Source organism: Sciurus carolinensis, chromosome 12 (genome assembly GCF_902686445.1).
Source record: "Sciurus carolinensis chromosome 12, mSciCar1.2, whole genome shotgun sequence".
NCBI lineage: Eukaryota > Metazoa > Chordata > Mammalia > Rodentia > Sciuridae > Sciurus > Sciurus carolinensis.
The window spans coordinates 55,341,275-55,361,403 of record NC_062224.1 but is presented as its reverse complement, the minus strand read 5'-3'; the positions used below and the strand labels follow the sequence as shown (position 1 = coordinate 55,361,403).

Genomic DNA, 20,129 nt, shown 5'->3' with positions numbered 1-20,129 from the left:
CAGATCAGAGACCTTCCATCTTATAGAAGAAAAAGTAGGTCCAGAGCTTCAACATGTCGGCTTAGGACCAGACTTCCTGAACAGGACTCTCATAGCTCAAGAAATAAAAGCAAGAATCAATAACTGGGATAGATTCAAACTAAAAAGCTTTCTCTCAGCAAAGGAAACTATCAGCAATGCAAAGAAAGAGCCTACAGAGTGGGAGAAAATCTTTGCCAATCATTCTTCAGATAGAGCACTAATCCCCAGAATCTACAAAGAACTCAAAAAACTCTACACCAAGAACCCAAATAATTCAATTGACAAATGGGCTAAGGAAATGAATAGACACTTCACAGAAGATCTACAAGCAATCAACAAACATATGGAAAAATGTTCAACATCTCTAGCAATAAGAGAAATGCAAATCAAAACTACCTAAGATTCCATCTTACCCCAATTAGAATGGCGATTATCAAAAATACAAGCAACAACAGGTGTTGGCGAGGATGTGGGGAGAAAGGTACACTCATACATTGGTGGTGGGGCTGCAAATTAGTGTGGCCACTCTGGAAAGCAGTGTGGAGACTCCTCAGAAAACTTGGAATGGAACCACCATTTGACCCAGCTATCCCACTCCTTGGTCTATACCCAAAGGACTTAAAATCAGCATATTACAGAGATACAGCCACATCAATGTTCATAGCTGCTCAGTTCACAATAGCCAGATTGTGGAACCAACCTAGATGTCCTTCAATTGATGAATGGATAAGGAAACTATGGTATATATATATACAATGGAATATTACTCAGCCATAAAGAATGATAAAATTATGGCATTTGCAGGCAAATGGATGAAATTGGAGAATATCATGCTAAGTGAGATAAGCCAATCTCAAAAAACCAAAGGACGAATGATATCGCTTATAAGTGGATGATGACACATAATGGGGTGTGGGAGGGGTTAGTGTTAAGGTTAGAATTAAGGTTAGGGAGGGGGGCAAGAATGGAGGAAGGAAGGACTGTAGAGAGGGATAAGAGGGGTGGGAGTGGTGGGGGGAAGGGAAAAAATAACAATGAATCAAACAACAACATTACCCTATGTAAATTTATGATTACACAAATGGTATGCCTTTACGCCATGTACAAACAGAGAAACAACATGCATCCCATTTGTTTACAATAAAAAAATATTAAATAATAGTAACATCAAATCCTTAATCAAATGAGACAGTTAAGGGAATAAGCATTTTTAATAAATGCTCAGGATTCTTTGATATAGAATAACACCAGATATTCTGAAGGTGCAATTCTGGATTGCAAGAAAGACACAGGCAGAGCAGCACAAGAGTGAGCAAGAGAGGACAGGCAGGGAAAAGGCCAGATGTGGGGCTGGGGTGCTCTAGATGCCAGACTCAGAGGTAAGCAGACAGGCATCAGAGGCCATGGACTTCAGTGGGGAAGAGTGTGAGGCTCTCTGCAGTCTGAAATTAAGATGGAAGGAGAGAAGGAAGAAGGCAGGGAGAGCATTCAGAGACCTTACGGATCTACACATCACTCAGGTCTCAAACACAGCTCCCTCCCTCCATATCCAATGTGAACAAAATGACAGGAACAAAAACCCTCAGATGTTGAAGCCCCCTGTGTAAAATGGCATCACTTTTGCATATTATCTACAAATGTCTTCCCTCATACTGGAAATCTTTGTCAGATTACTTATAATGCACAATGCAAGGAGAATATCATATAGATAGTTGACCTGCTGTATCATTCAGGTTTTGGCACAGATGCTAAGCTTCTGAATGTTTCAGATCATGTCTAGTTGAATCCACAGAGGCAGATCCTATGACTGTGGTGAGATGACTGTATTTAGAGTATGTCGGTACATAATTGTGAAATGGAGATGGTGTCTTCAGGGAAGGGGTACGATTACAGAATGTAAAAGTTTCAGACTGGAGACAACTATACAGAAAGCTATGTGTGGACCAACCAGACTCATGACCCAATGTCTACGAGGTAATCAAGAACTTCCATTGTTGTATCCATTAGTTCTATTTGAAATTTGTTATTTAAAACTTTATTTTGAAAGAGAATAATGAGAAAAATAAAAGTAGAATTTGGAGAAGGAAATATTATCATCAACAGGGAAAAAATAATGACATAAGTATCCAAAGAAATGGGCATATATGGTTAGAAGCGCAAAATAATGTGATGTGAAGCATTTGACAACTTTATCAAATTTAAAGCACCTGATGACAAGGGGGATCACTATGACCACTTTATATCATTTGTTATGAATACAGGTGTCACTGGCTACCTGGCCTAGTATGTTTCCAGTGCCTTATGTTAAGTCAAGGAATCAGCACAACTACCCTAAAAGAATATAGTTTTACTCCCTCCACTTTGCAGATCAGGAAATGGAACACTAACCTGTTACCATGTCCACTAGTAGTGGACCTGGACAGCTGGGGGTTTGTGTGAAGTTTCAGGAATGGGTCCCTGGCCAGATCAACCCAGTAGTGGGAAAATTCCCTCCCCTGCCAGAATGACTGGTTTCGAGGTCAGGCACTTTCTAGCTAATGAAATATGACCAGTAGTTTATCAGGTGGCTTGGGAACTTGCATGCTCTTTCTCAAAAGACAGCTACTTGAAGCAGCCTTCTTCCACGTCCCCCTCCCACATCAAGGGAAGCACACAGCCCCAGGAACTAACAAAAGACAGCAGAGGCCATAAAAGGAAGATGGCACTGCAGGAGGCAGAATGCCAGTCACAGGAGCCCATAAGCCCCCTCTGTGGCTAAAGGCAATTAGGGTTAGGGTACTCAGTTGCTGCAGACTGAACACACCCTAACAGACACACCATTTCAACTGCGGCTGTCCCTCTCTTTCTACTTGACTGAGCCATTTTAAAATCACATCTCTAGCCATGTTCCACAAAAGCAAACCACAAAACTAGTCACAGTGAGGAGCTGGGCTCACACCCTAGCCCCAGCACTTGGTAGAGTACATTAACACTACTTCTGTAGGTTCTAAAATGATAACAATAAATCCCAAGTAACTCTGTTGAGTTTTGGGGGGCACAGGCTGTAGGGATAAGTAGCTTAGAAGGATAAGGCTGAAGTGTGGACTTTGCTGAATGGACTTTTCTATGACCACATGAAAATCATCATAATTCCTTCTGCTCAAGTTCATTGCTCATGGACACAGGAGCTTAGGATCTGCTGAAGGGACCAATAGAGACTGTGGGACTCGGTGACAGGAAAAGGTAAGATGCATATTACTTCAGTTTACCCACAACAACCTTCTCTCTGAACATGACCCACAGATGACATACCTCTGCACAAACCACCTTCTTTGAGGAATTCATCTGGTGTCACACCAGGTCAAGTTACACTGTGCTGTTTAAAAATATACCCAATCCAGTCTGTCCCTCATTCAGAAATTCAGTGCTATAACTTCTGCACTCGGAAAAAAATTCTCTTTAGTATTTTGGCACCACAACAAAATTCTCATCCTAATGATGCTGTGGGTAAAATAATGAATCCATACTCCTATAAAGCTTCAGTGTCCTTGATTTTGCTCACAGAAATTCTAGTCATATGTTACCCCCTATGTCTAAGAGGCAGAAGAGTTTTATTTGCTAAGTAGTATTGTGACTTTATAAAGTTTAACAAAGGTCAAAGACATTACAAAGAAGTTTCAAATATTCTGAATGCTCTACATTCTTCATAGCAAAAATGCCTTATTTCTTCTCTATGCTCTGGTACACCTTCCTATTCCATCAGAATCCAGTCATTTCATCAATGCACATGTGCGGGATATCCTCTCTGTGCCAGATGCTAAGGTAGATGACAGAGCTGCAAAAACCAGAAAGGAGCTGTTCTTGCCTTCAAAACCAGGACCATACAACGAAGGAAGAAAGTGGTAAGTGCTACAGTACAGATGAAGGCCCACTACCCAGACAGCTGCTTACTCACTTGCAAACAGGGTAAAATCTGAGGCCCCTCCAGTTCTGAGTAAGAGCTAAGTAGAAGCTACTGCAATACTTCAGGCCCATAATAATTTTTATAATGGTCTAACAGGAACATGGCAGAAACCACCCCAAGCATCAATTAAGTTGAGCACACTTAGAAACTGAGAAAAGCTGATCCCATCAAGACCAGAGAAGGAGCTTAGAACAGATCCCTGCCACCACGGGGCTGTGAAAAGAGGGGGACTTGTGACACTGACTTTAGAACAAAATGGAAATATTTAATCCACATCCACGAGGAGACCTCTCACCTCACAAACCACAGTGTGGACAGCCTCTGCCTTTACCCAAGCCCATCTGTTACTCCAGCTACTTTCCTCACTCACACAGATTTAGATTAACACCATTAGTTATTAGTAAATTAGTAAAGATTTAGTCTTGATCAGGAACATGTTATAAACCTGCTGTTAGCCTGTTAAACATACTAACTCCATTGTGTTGGGAATTCCAAGGTCCTTACCCAGCAACTCATACAGAGAATTCGGGATGGTTTTCCAAAACTCACTGGCTTCTTGCCCAGTGGTGTCACGTCAGACAAGTACGTGGCACTGCTGTAGACGTGCAGTTGGTTCATGCACTCCAGCACGAGGCTTATTATTTCCTGGAAGGCAGAATCCCCATCAGATACCACCCGCTGTCATAAAGAATATGCTGACCTGACTTAAGGAAGTAAGTCTGGCTCACAGTGTTCTCTGTTAATCATAAAGAAAATTGAGATGGCTTATTTAAAGGACTGGAAGATAGATAATCGCACAGGAAATAAAATGTTCTTCAAATAATTCAAGTGACTTTAAACCCTGAGTGCCATTTTCAAAGGGGAAGGGAAGAAAAACATGAAAATACTCATTGTACAATTGTGTTTATATGATTTAATGCTAGGCTAAATGAGTCCATCATAAATGACAGTCTTTTGTTAAGTAATCATCTTTCCTGGACAGTTTTAACTAACTTAATAGATACAATTCTTTCATTTTATATTATGAAAGCTTTTTTCCCTTCTGTTTTTCTTGGTGTTCCTGCTGTGATGATTGATTCACAGTGTGTGTGTGGTGTGTATCACACACATACACATATTTCTTGTTTCTCATCCTTAGCATTTTTAACGCGGTTTTTTTTCCTTGCCTTGTTTGAGGATTATGACATTTTTAATTTTGTTTGCTTGTTTCTCATTTCTTTCTCTCTTCTTCCTTCTCCCATTAACAACTAAGTTTCTTTGTTCTTTCCTCCACTTTTTCTTTTTTCTCCTTATTGATAACCTTCAGTTGCTATATATATCTATGTTCTCTCAAATCAAGTTTTAAGCATTCTAAACTTTTTTTAACCTTCCTATCACATTTTCTTTTTTTTTTTCTTAATTAACTGTATTTCTACTATCTTTTAGAAGTATTTGGTCCATGTCACTGCTGCCCCTACCATTCATGCTATTGTGGTTATTAATTATATGGATGGCATAGTTGACACCTGCCACTCACTATAATGTCAGTTCTTGTTCCCAGTTATTTATTATTTTTGCTGCTGGCAATTGCTGACCTTGCCATTTCTGTGTTTGGGTAATTAGTGTTGTAGATGTCACAGTAGGTACTGGGTTATTTATTATAATGCTGTATATAGTTTGCTTCAGGTGTTTTTTAAATTTTTTTCCTGCCTCTTCTGTGAAGTGCTAGTAATCTACAGAGAAACTACAAGTTCACAGGGAATTAATTCTGCTACTAAACTAAACCAAACCCAGTCAAAAGACAGTTCACCTTGATCTACACCCAAATTAACGGTCCACAAACTTCAGCAACACTGTACCTAAAAATCACAGAAAAGTCAAACCCCTAGAACAAATGATTAGGTCCCAATAGGAACAACTGACAGGACCCTTAGTTTCCACTCATGGACCTTTACTTCTACAGAAAAACAGAAGACACTGTGGAAAGAGAAGGCCATGCCCTAAAAAAATCCCACATGTAAGTCAATCCCAAAAGATACATAAAACACAACCCAGAAAAACATGAAATATGAATAAACAAGGTAATACAATACCTTCTCAAGTTCATGATTCACCAGCAACTGACCCTAAAGATACTGAAATAAAATCACAAAAAATTCAAAAGAATGACTAGAAAAGTGATCAATAAATTCCAAGAAAACACAAATAACAACTGAGAAAATTAGGAAATTAATAAAGGATATGGGTGAGAAATTCAATAAGGAGTTGTACATAATGAAAAATAACCAAACATAAATCTTAGAAATGAAAGACAATAAATCCAATAATATTCATCTGAATGTCTGTTAGTGTAGACCATGCTGCAGACACAATTTCAGAACTGGAAGACAAAGTGCCAGCATTGAAGATTCAGACACTATTTAAGGTAAGAAAATAAAACATGATAGGAATAACAAGAAGTCTGGGATATTAAGGGATAAAATTTAAGAATCATTGGAATTAAAGTGGGTTATGAGATACAACTAATGGCACGGATAACTTCTTCAGGGAGATAACAACAGAAAAACTTCCAAACCTTGACAATGAGATGGACATCCAAATACAGAACTCCAAATAGGCAAGATATTAAAAAAAAAAATTCTCCATAATGCATTGTAATTAAAACGCCTAACAAAAAAAGAATAGAATTTTAAAAGCCTCAAGAGGAAGATGTCATGCCACATTTAGACACAAGCCAATCAGCATTACTTCTGACTTCTTGGCATGAACTTTAAAATGCAGGAATGCTTAGAATGATGTGTCCCAAGCCCTGAAAGAAAATAACTGTCAAACAAGATTGTTATATTCAGCAAAGCTATTTTTTCAGAATCAGCAAAGAAATAAGAACCTTCTAAGATAAACAGCAAGTCAAAGAATTCATGACTACTAAGCCATCACTACAAAAAATTACAAAAATATTCCACACGGTAAAAATTTTAGAAAACTCTAGCACTTGCAAATGAAAAAAATGTCATTTGAAGAGTAGTTAAGAAAATGAGAAACAGGACCAAATTTAACGTAAGAAATGAATCAAAATGGCAAAAACTAATAAACATCTCCTTGTAATAACATTGAATGTAAATGGTCTCAACTCTCTAAAAGATGTAGGCTGATAGCATGGTTTAAAAAACAAGAACTAACTGTGCTATTTGCAACAGACACACCTTACAGGCAAACATAGGCACGGGCTGACAATGAAAGGATGGAAAGTGATATACCATGCCAAAGAGTCTGAAAACCAGCAAACTAGCCATTTTCATTTCCAAAGAAGCAGAATTCAAGCCTAAATTAACCAAAAGAGATTACAAAGGTCACTTCATACTGGCAAAGGGAACAATCCAGCAAAATGATAAAATAAAACAATATTTATGCCCCAAACATTGGTTAGCCTAATTGCATAAAACTGGTAACACTGTGATTAGAACCTCAGATAGCTCTCAGTACAAATAAAGGTGATTACAACACACCCCTCTCACCAGTCACACAGAAACTCAGTAAAGACTCTTCAAACCTAAAAAAATTTAAAAAAAGAATTTAACAGGCATCTATACAATATTTCATTCAATAATATTTGAATATAATTTCTTCTCAGATGCTCATGAAAGCTTCTCTAAAACAGACCATACTTTAGGTCACAAAGCAACATTTACCAAACGTGCATGTGCGCACACATACACACACACACACACACACCCGATGTAATTCATTACATAAATTCTGATCACAACGGAATAAAATTAAACACCAAAAGATCTACAGAAACAATATAAACATAGAGATTGAACAATACAATTTTGAATAATCAATGGGTAATAGAAGAAATCAGAGGAGAAATTAAAAAGTTCCTGGAATCAAGTGAGAATAATGATACAACATACCAGGACCTCTAGGATACTATAAAGCCAACTGTAAAAGGAAAGTTTACAGCTATAAGCACATACATAAGAAAACCAGAAATGTCAAAAAAATAAAAAACTGAAAATCAACATAACAATGCATCTCAAGACACTTGAAAACAGAGACAATTAAAAAGTACTCCAAAACCAGAAAAAGGAAAGATATAATTGATTAGATTTGAAATCAATATATTCAAGAATAAAAACAATCAATAAAAAAGAATCAATGAAACAAAGTGTTGGTTTTTCAAAAGGTTAATCAAGATTGAGAGGCCCTAAACCAAACTAACCAAAGGAAAGGATGCAAATTAATAAAATTAGAGAAGAAAAATCACCACAGACATCACAGAAATCCAGAGGACCATTGGGAACTATTTCAGAAACTTACACTCCAACAAATTGGAAAATCTAGAAGAAATGGAAATGTTTTTGGACACATGTGACCTGACTAAATTGAATAAGGAGGACACCGAAAACTTAAGCACCTCAGAAACTAGAAATGAAATAGAAGCAGTAGTAAAAACTCTTCTAATGGGGAAAAGACAGGACCAGAGAGATTCTCACCTGAATCTCCCAGAAATTTCAAGGACTAATTCCAAAACTCCTCAAGTTACTCCATGAAAAAGAAAGGACTGAACACTTTCAATTCATTCTATAAACCCAGTATCTCACTCATATCAAAACCAGATAAAGCACATGAAGTAAAGAAAACTACCAACCAACATCCCTAATGAACTCAGAAGAAAATACTCTTAATATTAGCAAATTGTATTTAACAACAGCATGTTAAGAAGACTGTACATCATGACCAACTTGTTTCTATCTGAGATGAAAGGCTGGTTTAACTTATACAAATCAAATTGCACCACAGAGTCCAGTCTCATACTCTGTCAAATTCATAATAATGGTGCTGGTCTTGAGTGCCTGTCTCAGTTGACAGCCTGTGAGCTGCAGGCTGTATTCCCCCAACAATCCCAGGTCATCTGAGAGAAGGGCTGCACATGCCATCCCCCCTTTCTCTTTTGCAGTAGGACCTCACGGTTGTGCAGTTCTTTCCCACACAGCCAGGTGTCCTAGGGGAAGCCATCCCACTCCAAGCTGCAGTGGTTATTTTTACTCTGTCAATCATTATATTAGGAGTGGGCATTTAACCAAACTCTGGTTAATGGGACAAATAGTCTGGTGTGGAAAGAGGTTCTGGAAACATATACTTCTCTCCTAAGAAAGGGGTGAGGGAAAAAGTGGTCTTCCTTCTTTCTCTGGACACTGTCCTGTCTGGACAGAATAACTAGAGCCCTGCAGCCATCTGGCTATGGTGAACTGGCAGCCAGCCAAGAGATGGACAGTGAAGGTCCCATGACTCTGGGTCTACTCTACCTCTGGATTAACACACTGGCTTTGGGAGTTTCAGGAATGTGGCACCAAAGGAGAAGGAAGTCAATGTGAAGAGTCGGAAGGCCCACAAAGCAGTGCTGAAATCCACCACAGCCGCACATGTGCTGGGCACATGCTCTGCCACTGAGCTCCTCGTCCAGTCCCCCAGCTTGTTCTCTTGAACACATTCCTCGGGGCCACAAAAGGTTTCAGTCAGCAATGCACAGAAATATTTAGAGAAAAATATTCTCTTTATCAGAAAAAAATAAGCTAAATACTCCAACATTAAGAAGTGGCTCAACTGATTTTCAGTAATCCTTCTAACGGAATATTAAACTATGGTCAAAATTCTGTTAAGAAAAATGTAGTAGTTCATCAGACTTTATTAAATAAAAATTACACCCAACACAGTAGTAGTTGACCCTACTTGGCATTAACAAAATACAAATATGCTGTCAGTTGCAGTGCATACACACACACAGTGTATTTCACGTGAAGGGTGGACTGTAAACTATTTAAATTATCCTACTTTCAAATTGCAGTATCCTCTTGTAATCTTTTCTATAACATCTATTAAATATAGAACAAAAAACGCAATTTTTTAAATAGGTACTACCTCATGAAAAAAATTTACTACCTAATCTGCCAGACATACTGAAAATAAAAGTTCACTAATTTTTACAGTAAAACATCTTTCTCAATTTTGTCCCCATCCTCTCTACTCTTAACCTGTCCTCACGTGCAGTCACCTTCACCCACTGAGGAGACCTACTGGCACCAGGGACAAGTCGGGAATGCAGTGCCAGGCAGGAAACAAGCTCAGGGACACACTTAAGGGATGCTTGCTTGGTCACTGTTCTGTTGGCCCTAAGTGTGAGCTGTGACATGACCTCACAGCAGCGTCCAGAATCACAGTCCCCGAGTGGAAACTACAGAGAAACCTGGACAGTAAGGGAATTAGAATGCAAACTCTGAACACGGACAGATGATCAGGCGAGAGTCAAGAGCAGAATGTGTCAAACACCCAAGCGTTAGGAAAAACGTATTAAGAGGAACGGTGTTAGGTAAGAGGAGTTAAAACTGAGAAATTCAGAAAGTTTCAAATTACCTAACATAACAATACCTTTGTTACGGAATTCCGCGATGAAACACCGTTCACTGCTTCTGCAGGCGAGTGGGGGAGATCTGCTCAAGCTGCACGTCTCTGTTGCCCAGAAATGTTGCAGGTCCTAATGACGGTCCACGCCTTCAAGCGTAGAAGGACACCCCAGCAGCTCACCGTCCACCGCTTCCATTCGAAAAAAGTAACTGGAACACGGAAAAGAGACGAAACAGCACCACACACTGGAACACCACACACCCCACTGTGTTTAGGGGTTTATATAGCCCTTGACTCCCTGCTATTGGTCCAACCTTATGCTAATTAGGGTTTAAAAGAAGGAACCAATGATATTGGTCCAAATTTATGTTAACTAGTGCGTGGAAACGTACTAACGCTATTGGTCCAAATTTATGCTAATTAGTGCGTGGAAACGTACTAACGCTATTGGTCCAAATTTATGCTAATTAGCGCGTGGAAACGTACTAACGCTATTGGTCAGTTTTTTGAATATTTATTGGAGATTCATTCATAAAAGTTCATCAACACGAGCATGAATGGGCTGGATGTACTCAGCCGCAAAGCACTAGCCTGGAACTCATCAACCCTTGGGTTCGATTCCCAGTTCCAAAAGAGAAAAGGCAAAAAAGAGCATCATCAAGAAACAATAAAGTAAAGGAGAACGCGTGAAAAAGCAATATTTATCAATACATAAAATCTTACTCAAGGCACTCTGCGGGTCTACTCACCCCCCCCCCCCACCTTAGTTCATCTTACTTCTTGTGCCGCCACCACCAGGAGGGAGACCTTGCATCTGCAGGGTGGGCAGTGTGGCAAGCAGATCGGTGTCAACTTCTACGAGGTGATCAGCCAGGAGGATGTCTTTGATACTACCAGCATATAACACGGGGACAGTCATCTGCAGTTGGAGAGCATCAACGTGTACTACAGCAGGAACACCGATGGCAAGTACGTGCCCCCCACTGTGCTCATGGACCTGGAGACCAGCTCCACGGACTTGATGCGCTTGGGCCCCTTTGGGCAGATCTTCAGGCCAGACAACTTCGTCTTGGGTCTGAGTGGTGCCTGGAACGACTGAGCCAAGGGGCACTACACAGAAAGCGTGGAGTGGGTGGACTTTGCGCTGCTTGTTGTGAGAAGGAGGCAAGAGCTCTGCCTGCCTGCCGGATTTCCAAATGGCCCACTGCCTTGGTGGAGGGACAGGGTCTGGGATGGGGAGCCTCCTCATCAGCAAGATCCAGGAGGAATACCCAACAGGATCACGAACTCGTTCAGTGTGGTGCCCTCTCCCAACTGTCAGACACAGTGGTCAAGCCGTAGTCCGCCAGCATTCTTCCATTTGCAAGACATTCCATAAGTCAATACCTAAAAAAAAAAAAAGAGTAAGGCTTGTAAGGGATTTAGAATGGTTGGAGGAAACTGAACAGGTGCATGTGGAAATATGTTAGCGTAATCAAATGCTTTTATATCATATTTTTCATAGTCTTACAACATGCATGGTTTGTAAAACTCCAGAGAATGATACAACTAAAAATAATAAATAATACATTATGCTCGTTAAATTCCAATATAACTGAACATTTTCTTAAAAATATTTAGATTCTAAAAAGTGTTGGTAAATGCCAGTGCTACTCTGTCCATAATGGTCTTGGCTCCAATTCTAGTATGTTTTCCATGTGTCTTGAAAACCCTTGTTGGGATTTTGATTTTAAAAGCATCTATATATTCTATGCATCAATTTGGGAACAATTCATTTTTTGAGTGAACTTTCCTTTCTATCCATGAACACTGCATAAATAACTCATGTTGTATGCTGAGTTTTCTTTGAAAATTTTTTATTGGTTGTTTTTAGTTATATATGACAGCAGAATCGATTTTGATATAATTATAGAAGCATGGAATATATCTTATTCTAGTTAGAGTGCCAGTCTTATATATAGCTAGTGGTGGGATTCACTGTGTTGTTTTCATGTATGTATATGGGAAAACTATATCAGATTCATTCCATGCTCTTTCCTTTGCTTACCCCCCCATCCTTTCCCTTCATTCCCATTTTCTAATTGACACATTTCTATTCTCCTCTCCCCGCTCCTCTTATTGTGGGTTAGTGTCCACCTTTCAGAGACAACATTTGACCTCTGGGGTCTTTGGAATGGCTTACTTCACTTAGCATGTCCATCCACATGCTGAAAATGTCATAAAGTCATTCTTCTTTAGGGCTGAGTAATACTCCATTGTATATATATATATATATATATATATATATATATATATACACACACATTTTCTTTATTCTTTCTTCTATTGAAGGGCACCCAGGTTGGAAGCATATCTCAGCTATTGTCAATTGAGTTGCTATACATATGGGTGTGGTGTGTTACTGAGGTATGCTGATTTTATAAGCATCAACATATACCGAGGTGTGAGATAACTGGGTGAAAAGGTGGTTCCATTCCCATTTTCTGAGGATTCTCCATACTGCTTTCCAGAGTGTTTGTACCAATTTGCATTCATGCCAGCAATGTATAAGTGCATATTGGTCAGTTCTTGAAGCCCGATTTTCATCAAGTCTTCTCCCTTTTTATTTTCCCATGGAAGGTCAGGAAGTGGGAGGTTGAGGTGGTGGGATGGGGCTGCAGCAATGAGTGGACTGCGCGTCTGTAGCAGATGTCCATATTGTGTCTGGTCCCGGCCTCCAATGGATGACAGGTTGGTGCACCGTGACTCTCCTGGGCACTGTGGCTGCACCTGTATGGCAGGCTCCACCAGGCTGCAGGCTGTGCTTGCCACTTGCCATCTGACCCACCCAGGCCACAATCTGGGCTGGCACTCTGCCACTCCATTGTTGACTGCCACTTCTTGACAGGGACCAAGAGGCCAGCTGCATGGCTTAGCAGACAAAGTGAGCATGTCACCTTTACTTTACACTAGCAACTATATATTATTTAAATTGAAAATGATTCCATGAGAAGAATATAATTTGACATATTCACAAAAGCTCTCAAATGTATGACTGAAAAGAAAAAAGGTGTATGATCATATTTGCTTCTGCCTTTGATCAATTGAGATATCACACACCATGGAGCCTCTGGAAAGTCCCACCATGTACTCATGGGAGAATGAGAAGGAACCAGGCAAACATATTCTTGGTTTTATTGTGCAGAATAGATTTGACCTTTCAGATCCACGAGACTGGCTGGTACAGGTGTAGCAGTTAGGACCGTAGTAGTCATTGAGAACTTTGGCTCCAATATCACACTAGCCTGGATCAAGATGCATCTCAGCACTTGCTCGTTGTGTCTCTCTATTGTGTCAGCTTCTTCATTCATTCCTTTGTTCAGGAAATGTATACTGGGAGCCTGTCATAGGCCAGGTACCATTGTGGGTTCTAAGAATACTTCGCCTGGTGTTGGTGTTCTCCTATAATTCTTACCTTGGAATCCTATCCCCTGATGCAGGGTCTTTGAGGGGATTACATCAGAGCATGGAGCCCTCAGATGGAATTAGTGCTCCTATAAAATGGACTCCAGAGACCTCCCTCACTTTCCTTCCAGCCAAACTGAAGGGCTTTACACAAAACTCCTGACAGATATTCTTTAACACTGTCAAGGTCATGAGAAACAGAAGACAGGAAACCAGTCACAGACAAGAGGAAACTAAGGAACCATAATGAACGAGCACATTGTGGCAGCCTAGATTAGTCCCCAGATCAGAAAAAGGACAGTAAAGACAAAAGAAAGCCTGGTGTTAGGTTAACAGTGATGCGCCAAAGTTGATTCTGTGGTTTGGAAAGAAATACCACAGCGATATAAAATATCACTAGAGGAAACTGAAATGGAAACTGAAGTGGGTTCAGATACAGGAATTCCCCACACCAGCTTTACAACTTTGCTGTAAACCTAAAATTATTACAAAATAAAATGGTTACTTAAACAATAATTAACAACCACACCCTCAACTCCACCCCCACCAAAACCAAAAACCTTGAATTTTCCTTTCAAAAGTAACACACCTCATTTACATATACACACATAATTGTACAATCTTCTCAGAGACTTGTTGCACTCCCCTATCAACAGAAGCCTCCATCCTCCATGGCCTCTGGGTCCCCTGAGGTCCAGTGACTGGATCTAAACTCCAGAGTCTTCTGCAGATGAGCCAGCATAAAATGCACCTCCCTGGAACCTCCCGGCTGGTAGATCTCGCCCCCTTCATCCCTATGAGGTCTGATTTCTCATGGGCTCACGGTCTCTTGAGGCAACTGCAGCAGCTGCCATGCAGGGAAGTGTGCACCTGAGCTGAATGTAAAGACAGATGTGGAAGCAAAGGGAGGGCTCATGCCCTTCCCAGTTGGTTCTCTGCACATTCCGCAACAGGGCTAAGCCATTACCATGGGCCACTGTGTCCATAAGGCCCAGAAGGAGAGGGTGTCTCCATATCTCCTAGGGAATGAAGCCTCTGGTGCCCTGTGGATATATGAGCATCACTCTATCATAGTCCAGAAAAGTAAGATAAAGGGATGCTGGGTGTGGGTGGCTGAGAAGGCAGGACAGGAAAGAAATGGCATGGAGGGGCATCACATACATCTCGTCCTGCCTTCCTACAGTATGGGTGCATTGGGCATCTCAACCAAGTTCAGTGGTGGCGCAAGGCTTAGATAAACACAGTGTGGGGAATGGACCAGATGCCTGAGTCCCCATTAAACACACACAGTCCCACAGCCCTTGGGACTGCAGAATACTAGCTGAGTTTATAGTCCTGCTACATACTTGCTGGTTCTGGCCTCATTTCTTCCTTCTTTGAACCTCATTTTTGTTCCTTAAAGTGGAGATGTTGGTTGGCATCTTAACAGGGTTCACCCCCTGAAGGTGTACAAGGACAACCTGAGTGGTCAACATTTAGCCATGCCATGGCAGTATTGCCTGTATTTATTGAATCTTCCTATTCATGTCCTGTGAATAGCCATCTAGGGGCCACACAGTGTTACCAGGAAGTTCATCTGGAAGCTATCATAAATCAATTCTCTTGCACTTCCAGGTTTCTCCATCCAGTCAGCTTTTTGGAACTGCAAGAAATGATTGGACGGATAATGACAGAAAAACTTGTGAATTTTTATAGAAGTGCAAGTAAAGAAAGCAGGGAAATGACCTTCAAGAAAGGCCTCATCTGGTTTTGGGGGATGTTGGCAGAAATAACCTCTCCTGAACTAAATACTGTTTCTGAGTGGGTATGATTCTCTGGAGGGCTCTGCCTTCAGGGTGACAGAATGGGCACCAAATCTCTGCAAACCTCCCCCATGAATCCAGCTCTGAGACCTCACCTATGTACTCTGATATATCACAGACAAGCAAAGTGGCTTGGGAGAACTGCATCTGCAAATAGGACACATTGCAGTCATGTGACTCATATATACGAGGAGCCTTGGAAACAGCTGACCCTGTTTCCAGGTGGGGATCCTGCCAGGCAGGGGAGCAGGCTTCAGGGTGGAGATACTGCAACCTCTGTTCGTGTTTCCTGGGCTGTGCTCTTTCACACCGTCCTTCTGAACTCCACTGTCCTCTGTTCAAAGAGGGATTCCTGACAGAAACTCTTTCCCTTCCATGTCCATTTCCCTAAAAAATGTAGGAAGGCTTCCTGTGTGAGTGTGAGTTTGGGGTTTGCTCCTGGCTTCTGGGTCTGCTCCTTGTGTTATATTTCAGTCAGTATTCAGTCAACAGACATTCAGTGAACACCTGCTATGTGGCAGGCCCTGGATTGATCCTGCATCCAGACATCACCAGGCATGATGCAGGAACATTCCCCTAGGAGGGCAGGAACTGAGACACTAGGGAGAATTCTGAAAAATTGGAAAGACAAAGGCAGGTGGGTAGCTGCCAGGAAAAATGTTAAATGCAGTAAATGGATCTGAGAAGGTTCATAGAGTTGCAGGGAGGTGGACAGAGACAGACCCTATGAAGATGTCATGATTGAAAATAAGGAACAGGTCACATGTCATCAGAGGGAGGGCGAACCAGCAGAGGGCAGCTATTGCAGGGCTCCTGAAGTGGGAGCAAACATGCCCTTCCCATTCAACAGGGTGTCAACCCTTTCTTGTTCAAACCAAGAGAGTCAGTACCTCAGCTATTGAGGGCCACAGGTCCCTTGGTGCGATTGCTCCACTTTGTTACATTCATAGCAGAGGAGGTTTTAACAAGCCCTCAATGACCAGGTGCAGGTATTCTCCAATAATGATTTTTAATGAACACTGAAATAGAAATTTCACAGTTTCTTGGTCCTTCTGCATTGTTATGTTTTTGGCAGTTTTAAGTAGAAAATCTGAGCTGGAAGGTCTGAAAACACAAGTGGAAGGCCTCTGTGGGTCCAAAGTCTGTGATGTGCACACCCTTGTGTGCAGAGGTTCAGCAAGGCTGCTAGTGAGGGAGCAGGGCAGTGGGGAGGAAGGCAGCTGGAGATCGATCGATCAGCAAGAGGAACAGGGCCCATCCTCTCAGCCTTGAGGGCCATGCTAGGGCTGTGGTGTTACAACACGCCCTGGAAATGACTGCCTGCACTTTCTGAAGCTATGGTGATTCTGGCCAATAGGTGTCACCCAGGGAGTCTTGCAGGCAGGGAGCTGGTATGAGGATGTGCGTGGAGGCTGCTTCAGTTCCCTTTGTAAAAGTCGCTGTGTGATCTTGCCTGAATTCCTTTCCTTCTCTGGGCTTCTGCACTGACCTACCCTGCAGGTGCTGTCTGGGCAAGACCTGGGCTTCGGAGTCCGGCCAAAATTGCGGGTGGCTCTAGGCTGCCACGCCCCTCTCCTGCCCCTCCCTCGCCTTTCCTGGAGCTCTAGGTCTCTAACCCACAGCCCAGCCTGTGACAGCACTGAACCAGCTGGAAGGGAGAGATTCAAGCTCCTTGCAAAAGGGCACAGCCCAGGTCCCAGGTTCCCAGTGCAGGAGGGGGGACAGCTTAGCATCTGCCCTGCATCACTACTGACAGCCCTGACTGCAGAGAAGCCCTGCAAGCGATGAACACCTTCGAGGGCCACCTTAGGGATGCAGGCCCCCTCCACCATGGCCACATGCAACCATGGTGACTGTGATTCCTGGGAATCCATGCAAAGAGCAGCAGTAGGGAAGGCTCCCTGGTGAGGGTTGGGGTCAGCGCTGGTGGCCAGCCAGGGGTGGTTTCTGTGGTCCCCCAAATATGAGACCACACCAGATGCAGCAGTGAATGCACTTGAAGCAGCAGGGACTCCTCTGAAGGTCCAGGCATCCAATGACCAGGCATTGTGGTACCCTCCCCCACAATCCCCGGTGAAGTCGCCCAGGGCAGAGTTTCTAAGGCTGTCATTTTGGTTGTTCTGGGTCTGCACAGACAGAAAGTTCCTGAAGTTTGGGACTCTCGGTCTCCTCTACATGGTCAGCTTCTTCAAAATAAGACAATAAATTTTGGAAGGTTGACAAGTAGTGTCACCTCAGGTCCAGCCCTTACCCTTCCAGAGGTACTTTTCAGAACAGGACCCTTTCCAGGACCGTCAATCCCCCAATCATGCCAACCTCATCAGTACATTAAAGGCTGCTCAATGACCCTTGGCATTGTCACAGAGGGCTTGTATCTCAGAGACAGATTCAGGCAAGGGGGTTTATGTCCAGGCCTGGGTGTGGGGCAGTGGCAGATGCAGATGGCCTGGCAGTTGCAGTGTGCACAGGTACCAGGATGATCGCTGGCTTGCTGGCTCCTTGCCTGCAACACACATTCTCACTGACACTGCCTCCCACCCTCACTAGGGAGCACAGCCACCACCCAGCTCCCCTTAGTGTTCATACTTGACAGGATCCAGATGTCACCCCTATTGACTTTCTAGGAATAGAGGGGCACCCCACCAGAGTTTGTGTGATGTTTTCCAACTCCAACTTATCCTAACACCACCTAGCTGCATGGGATTATCCACCACCATCAGCAGTTGACGTCCCTTACTCCATGTGGGTGGTTGGGCCCTAACCAGTGCCTTGACTGGATGATATCTTGGCCTAGCCAGGGCCTGGAGGAGTGGGGCTGGAGGGCAATGCCGCTGGGGCCGGTGCTATGCGGGGATATTTATTCCACTTTTTTTCCCTGCCTGATTGTGGTTATAGCTTCTTTCTACTAAGACCCTTGTCCTTTGTCAGACACCTCTGTCCCATGCATGAAGACCTTGCAGGGTTCCAGAAACTTCTCATTCCCTTTGTGCCTTCAGGCCTATGGATGATAACGGTTGGATGCTTTATCATTCCTTTCCTTGAAATCTGCCCAAACTTTTGTAAATAGTCTCTTCATTATACCTTCTTCAGTTCCCCTTTGAGTGTGTCAACTGCTTCCTGCCAGGGCCCTAAGTAACACATAAATATACATTAAAATTATTTTTAACCCTATTATCACCCAAGAATTCTGCTCACATGAATTATAGCCTTAAAGTTTGAATATGATGTGTCTTCTGTCATTCGTTGAACATATACATTTGTATGTTCTAATGTATGTGTACATGCAAAGTCTAGTAAATACAGTTACATAGCAATTGTTCAATAACTGGGTAGAATGCAGACCTCTGTCCTAATTGTTCCAAAATCTAGTTGGGTTAACTTTAGGTTCTTAAAACAATGAGAGGAAAAAAGACCAAAATACCACAGTATTAAGGTAGAGATCCTAGCTAGTTGTCCCCGAGATGTTTCCTACTCTTGAATGGTAGAACTATCTACTTTTATCACATAGCTCCTTGAAATAATGTCTCTCTTTCCCTCTCTCCATGTACCTAGGTGCTACTAGATATGACCAGTGAGATATAAAAGTGGAAATGATGTGTGCAGCATTGAGGAATTTCTTCAAAAGATGATTTGCCATTCTTTCTTTTCTTCCTGTTGGCTGAAATTAGACCTGCTGTTCAAGCTCCTTAAGGAAGGCAGAGCAACAAGACTGGAAGAGCGGAGTCCTTGACACTGGAAAACCATAATCAGCCCTTAACTTCCTACTTCCCCCATTTTCACAGACAGAAATAAACTTCTACCTTATTTCAGTTACAGTTAACTTAAGTTATCTGAGATACATAGCCAAAACTATCTCATTCACTGTGGGTATTTGTATTAGCTTCCTATTGCTAATGTAAAAAATTACCACAAATGTAATGGATTAAAGCAAATGTATTGTAAATCTGCACATCAAAGTACAAAATGGGACTCATGAGACTAAAATCAAGGTTTGGGCAAGATGGGTCTACACCAGAAGACTCTAGGGGAGAGTCTGGTTCTTTGCCTTTTCCAGCCCCTAGGCTGCTCCCATTCCTTGGCTCTTTAGCATCTTCTTCCATCTTCAAAGCCAGCAACATCTGGCACTCACTTTTATATTGCCAGCTCACTGGTTCTTTATATTCTGCCTCCCTCTTCCACATAAAAAGGACTTTGCTCTTCAGTTGAACCCACCCAGATAATCAGAACATCTTTCTGTTTGAAGATCAACTAATTAGCAAGCTTAATTCCATCTATAACTTTAATTTCCCTCTGTGATATAACCTAACATTCACAGGTTTGGGTGATTAGGACATGAACACTTTTGGGGGGCCCACTCTTCAACCTACAGTGTAAAAATTTTAAGTTTTGTAATTGATAAATATGTTTTTACTTGATTTATCTTTAATACATAAGCAACTTTATAGCATTATGCTAATTGGTCATTACTCTTTACAGAACATTTAGTATTGCGCCCCATGTTTAAAATAATTATTCATTGGCTAATTTAGTCA

General features: G+C 41.9%; 1 protein-coding gene across 2 annotated transcripts in view; it reads right to left on the bottom strand.

Moving 5' to 3' along the window:
- Positions 1 to 4,470: 4,470 nt before the first annotated feature.
- LOC124962242 (uncharacterized) overlaps positions 4,471 to 20,129 on the bottom strand; it is a 66,737-nt gene continuing 51,078 nt past the window's right edge. For both annotated transcript variants that reach the window (XM_047521445.1, XM_047521447.1), the window contains exons 4-6: positions 11,129 to 11,737; positions 10,376 to 10,560; positions 4,471 to 4,609 (exon numbers count right to left, since the gene is read on the bottom strand). The gene's annotated coding sequence lies outside the window, so the exon portion shown is untranslated. The remainder of the gene's footprint in view (positions 4,610 to 10,375; positions 10,561 to 11,128; positions 11,738 to 20,129) is intronic.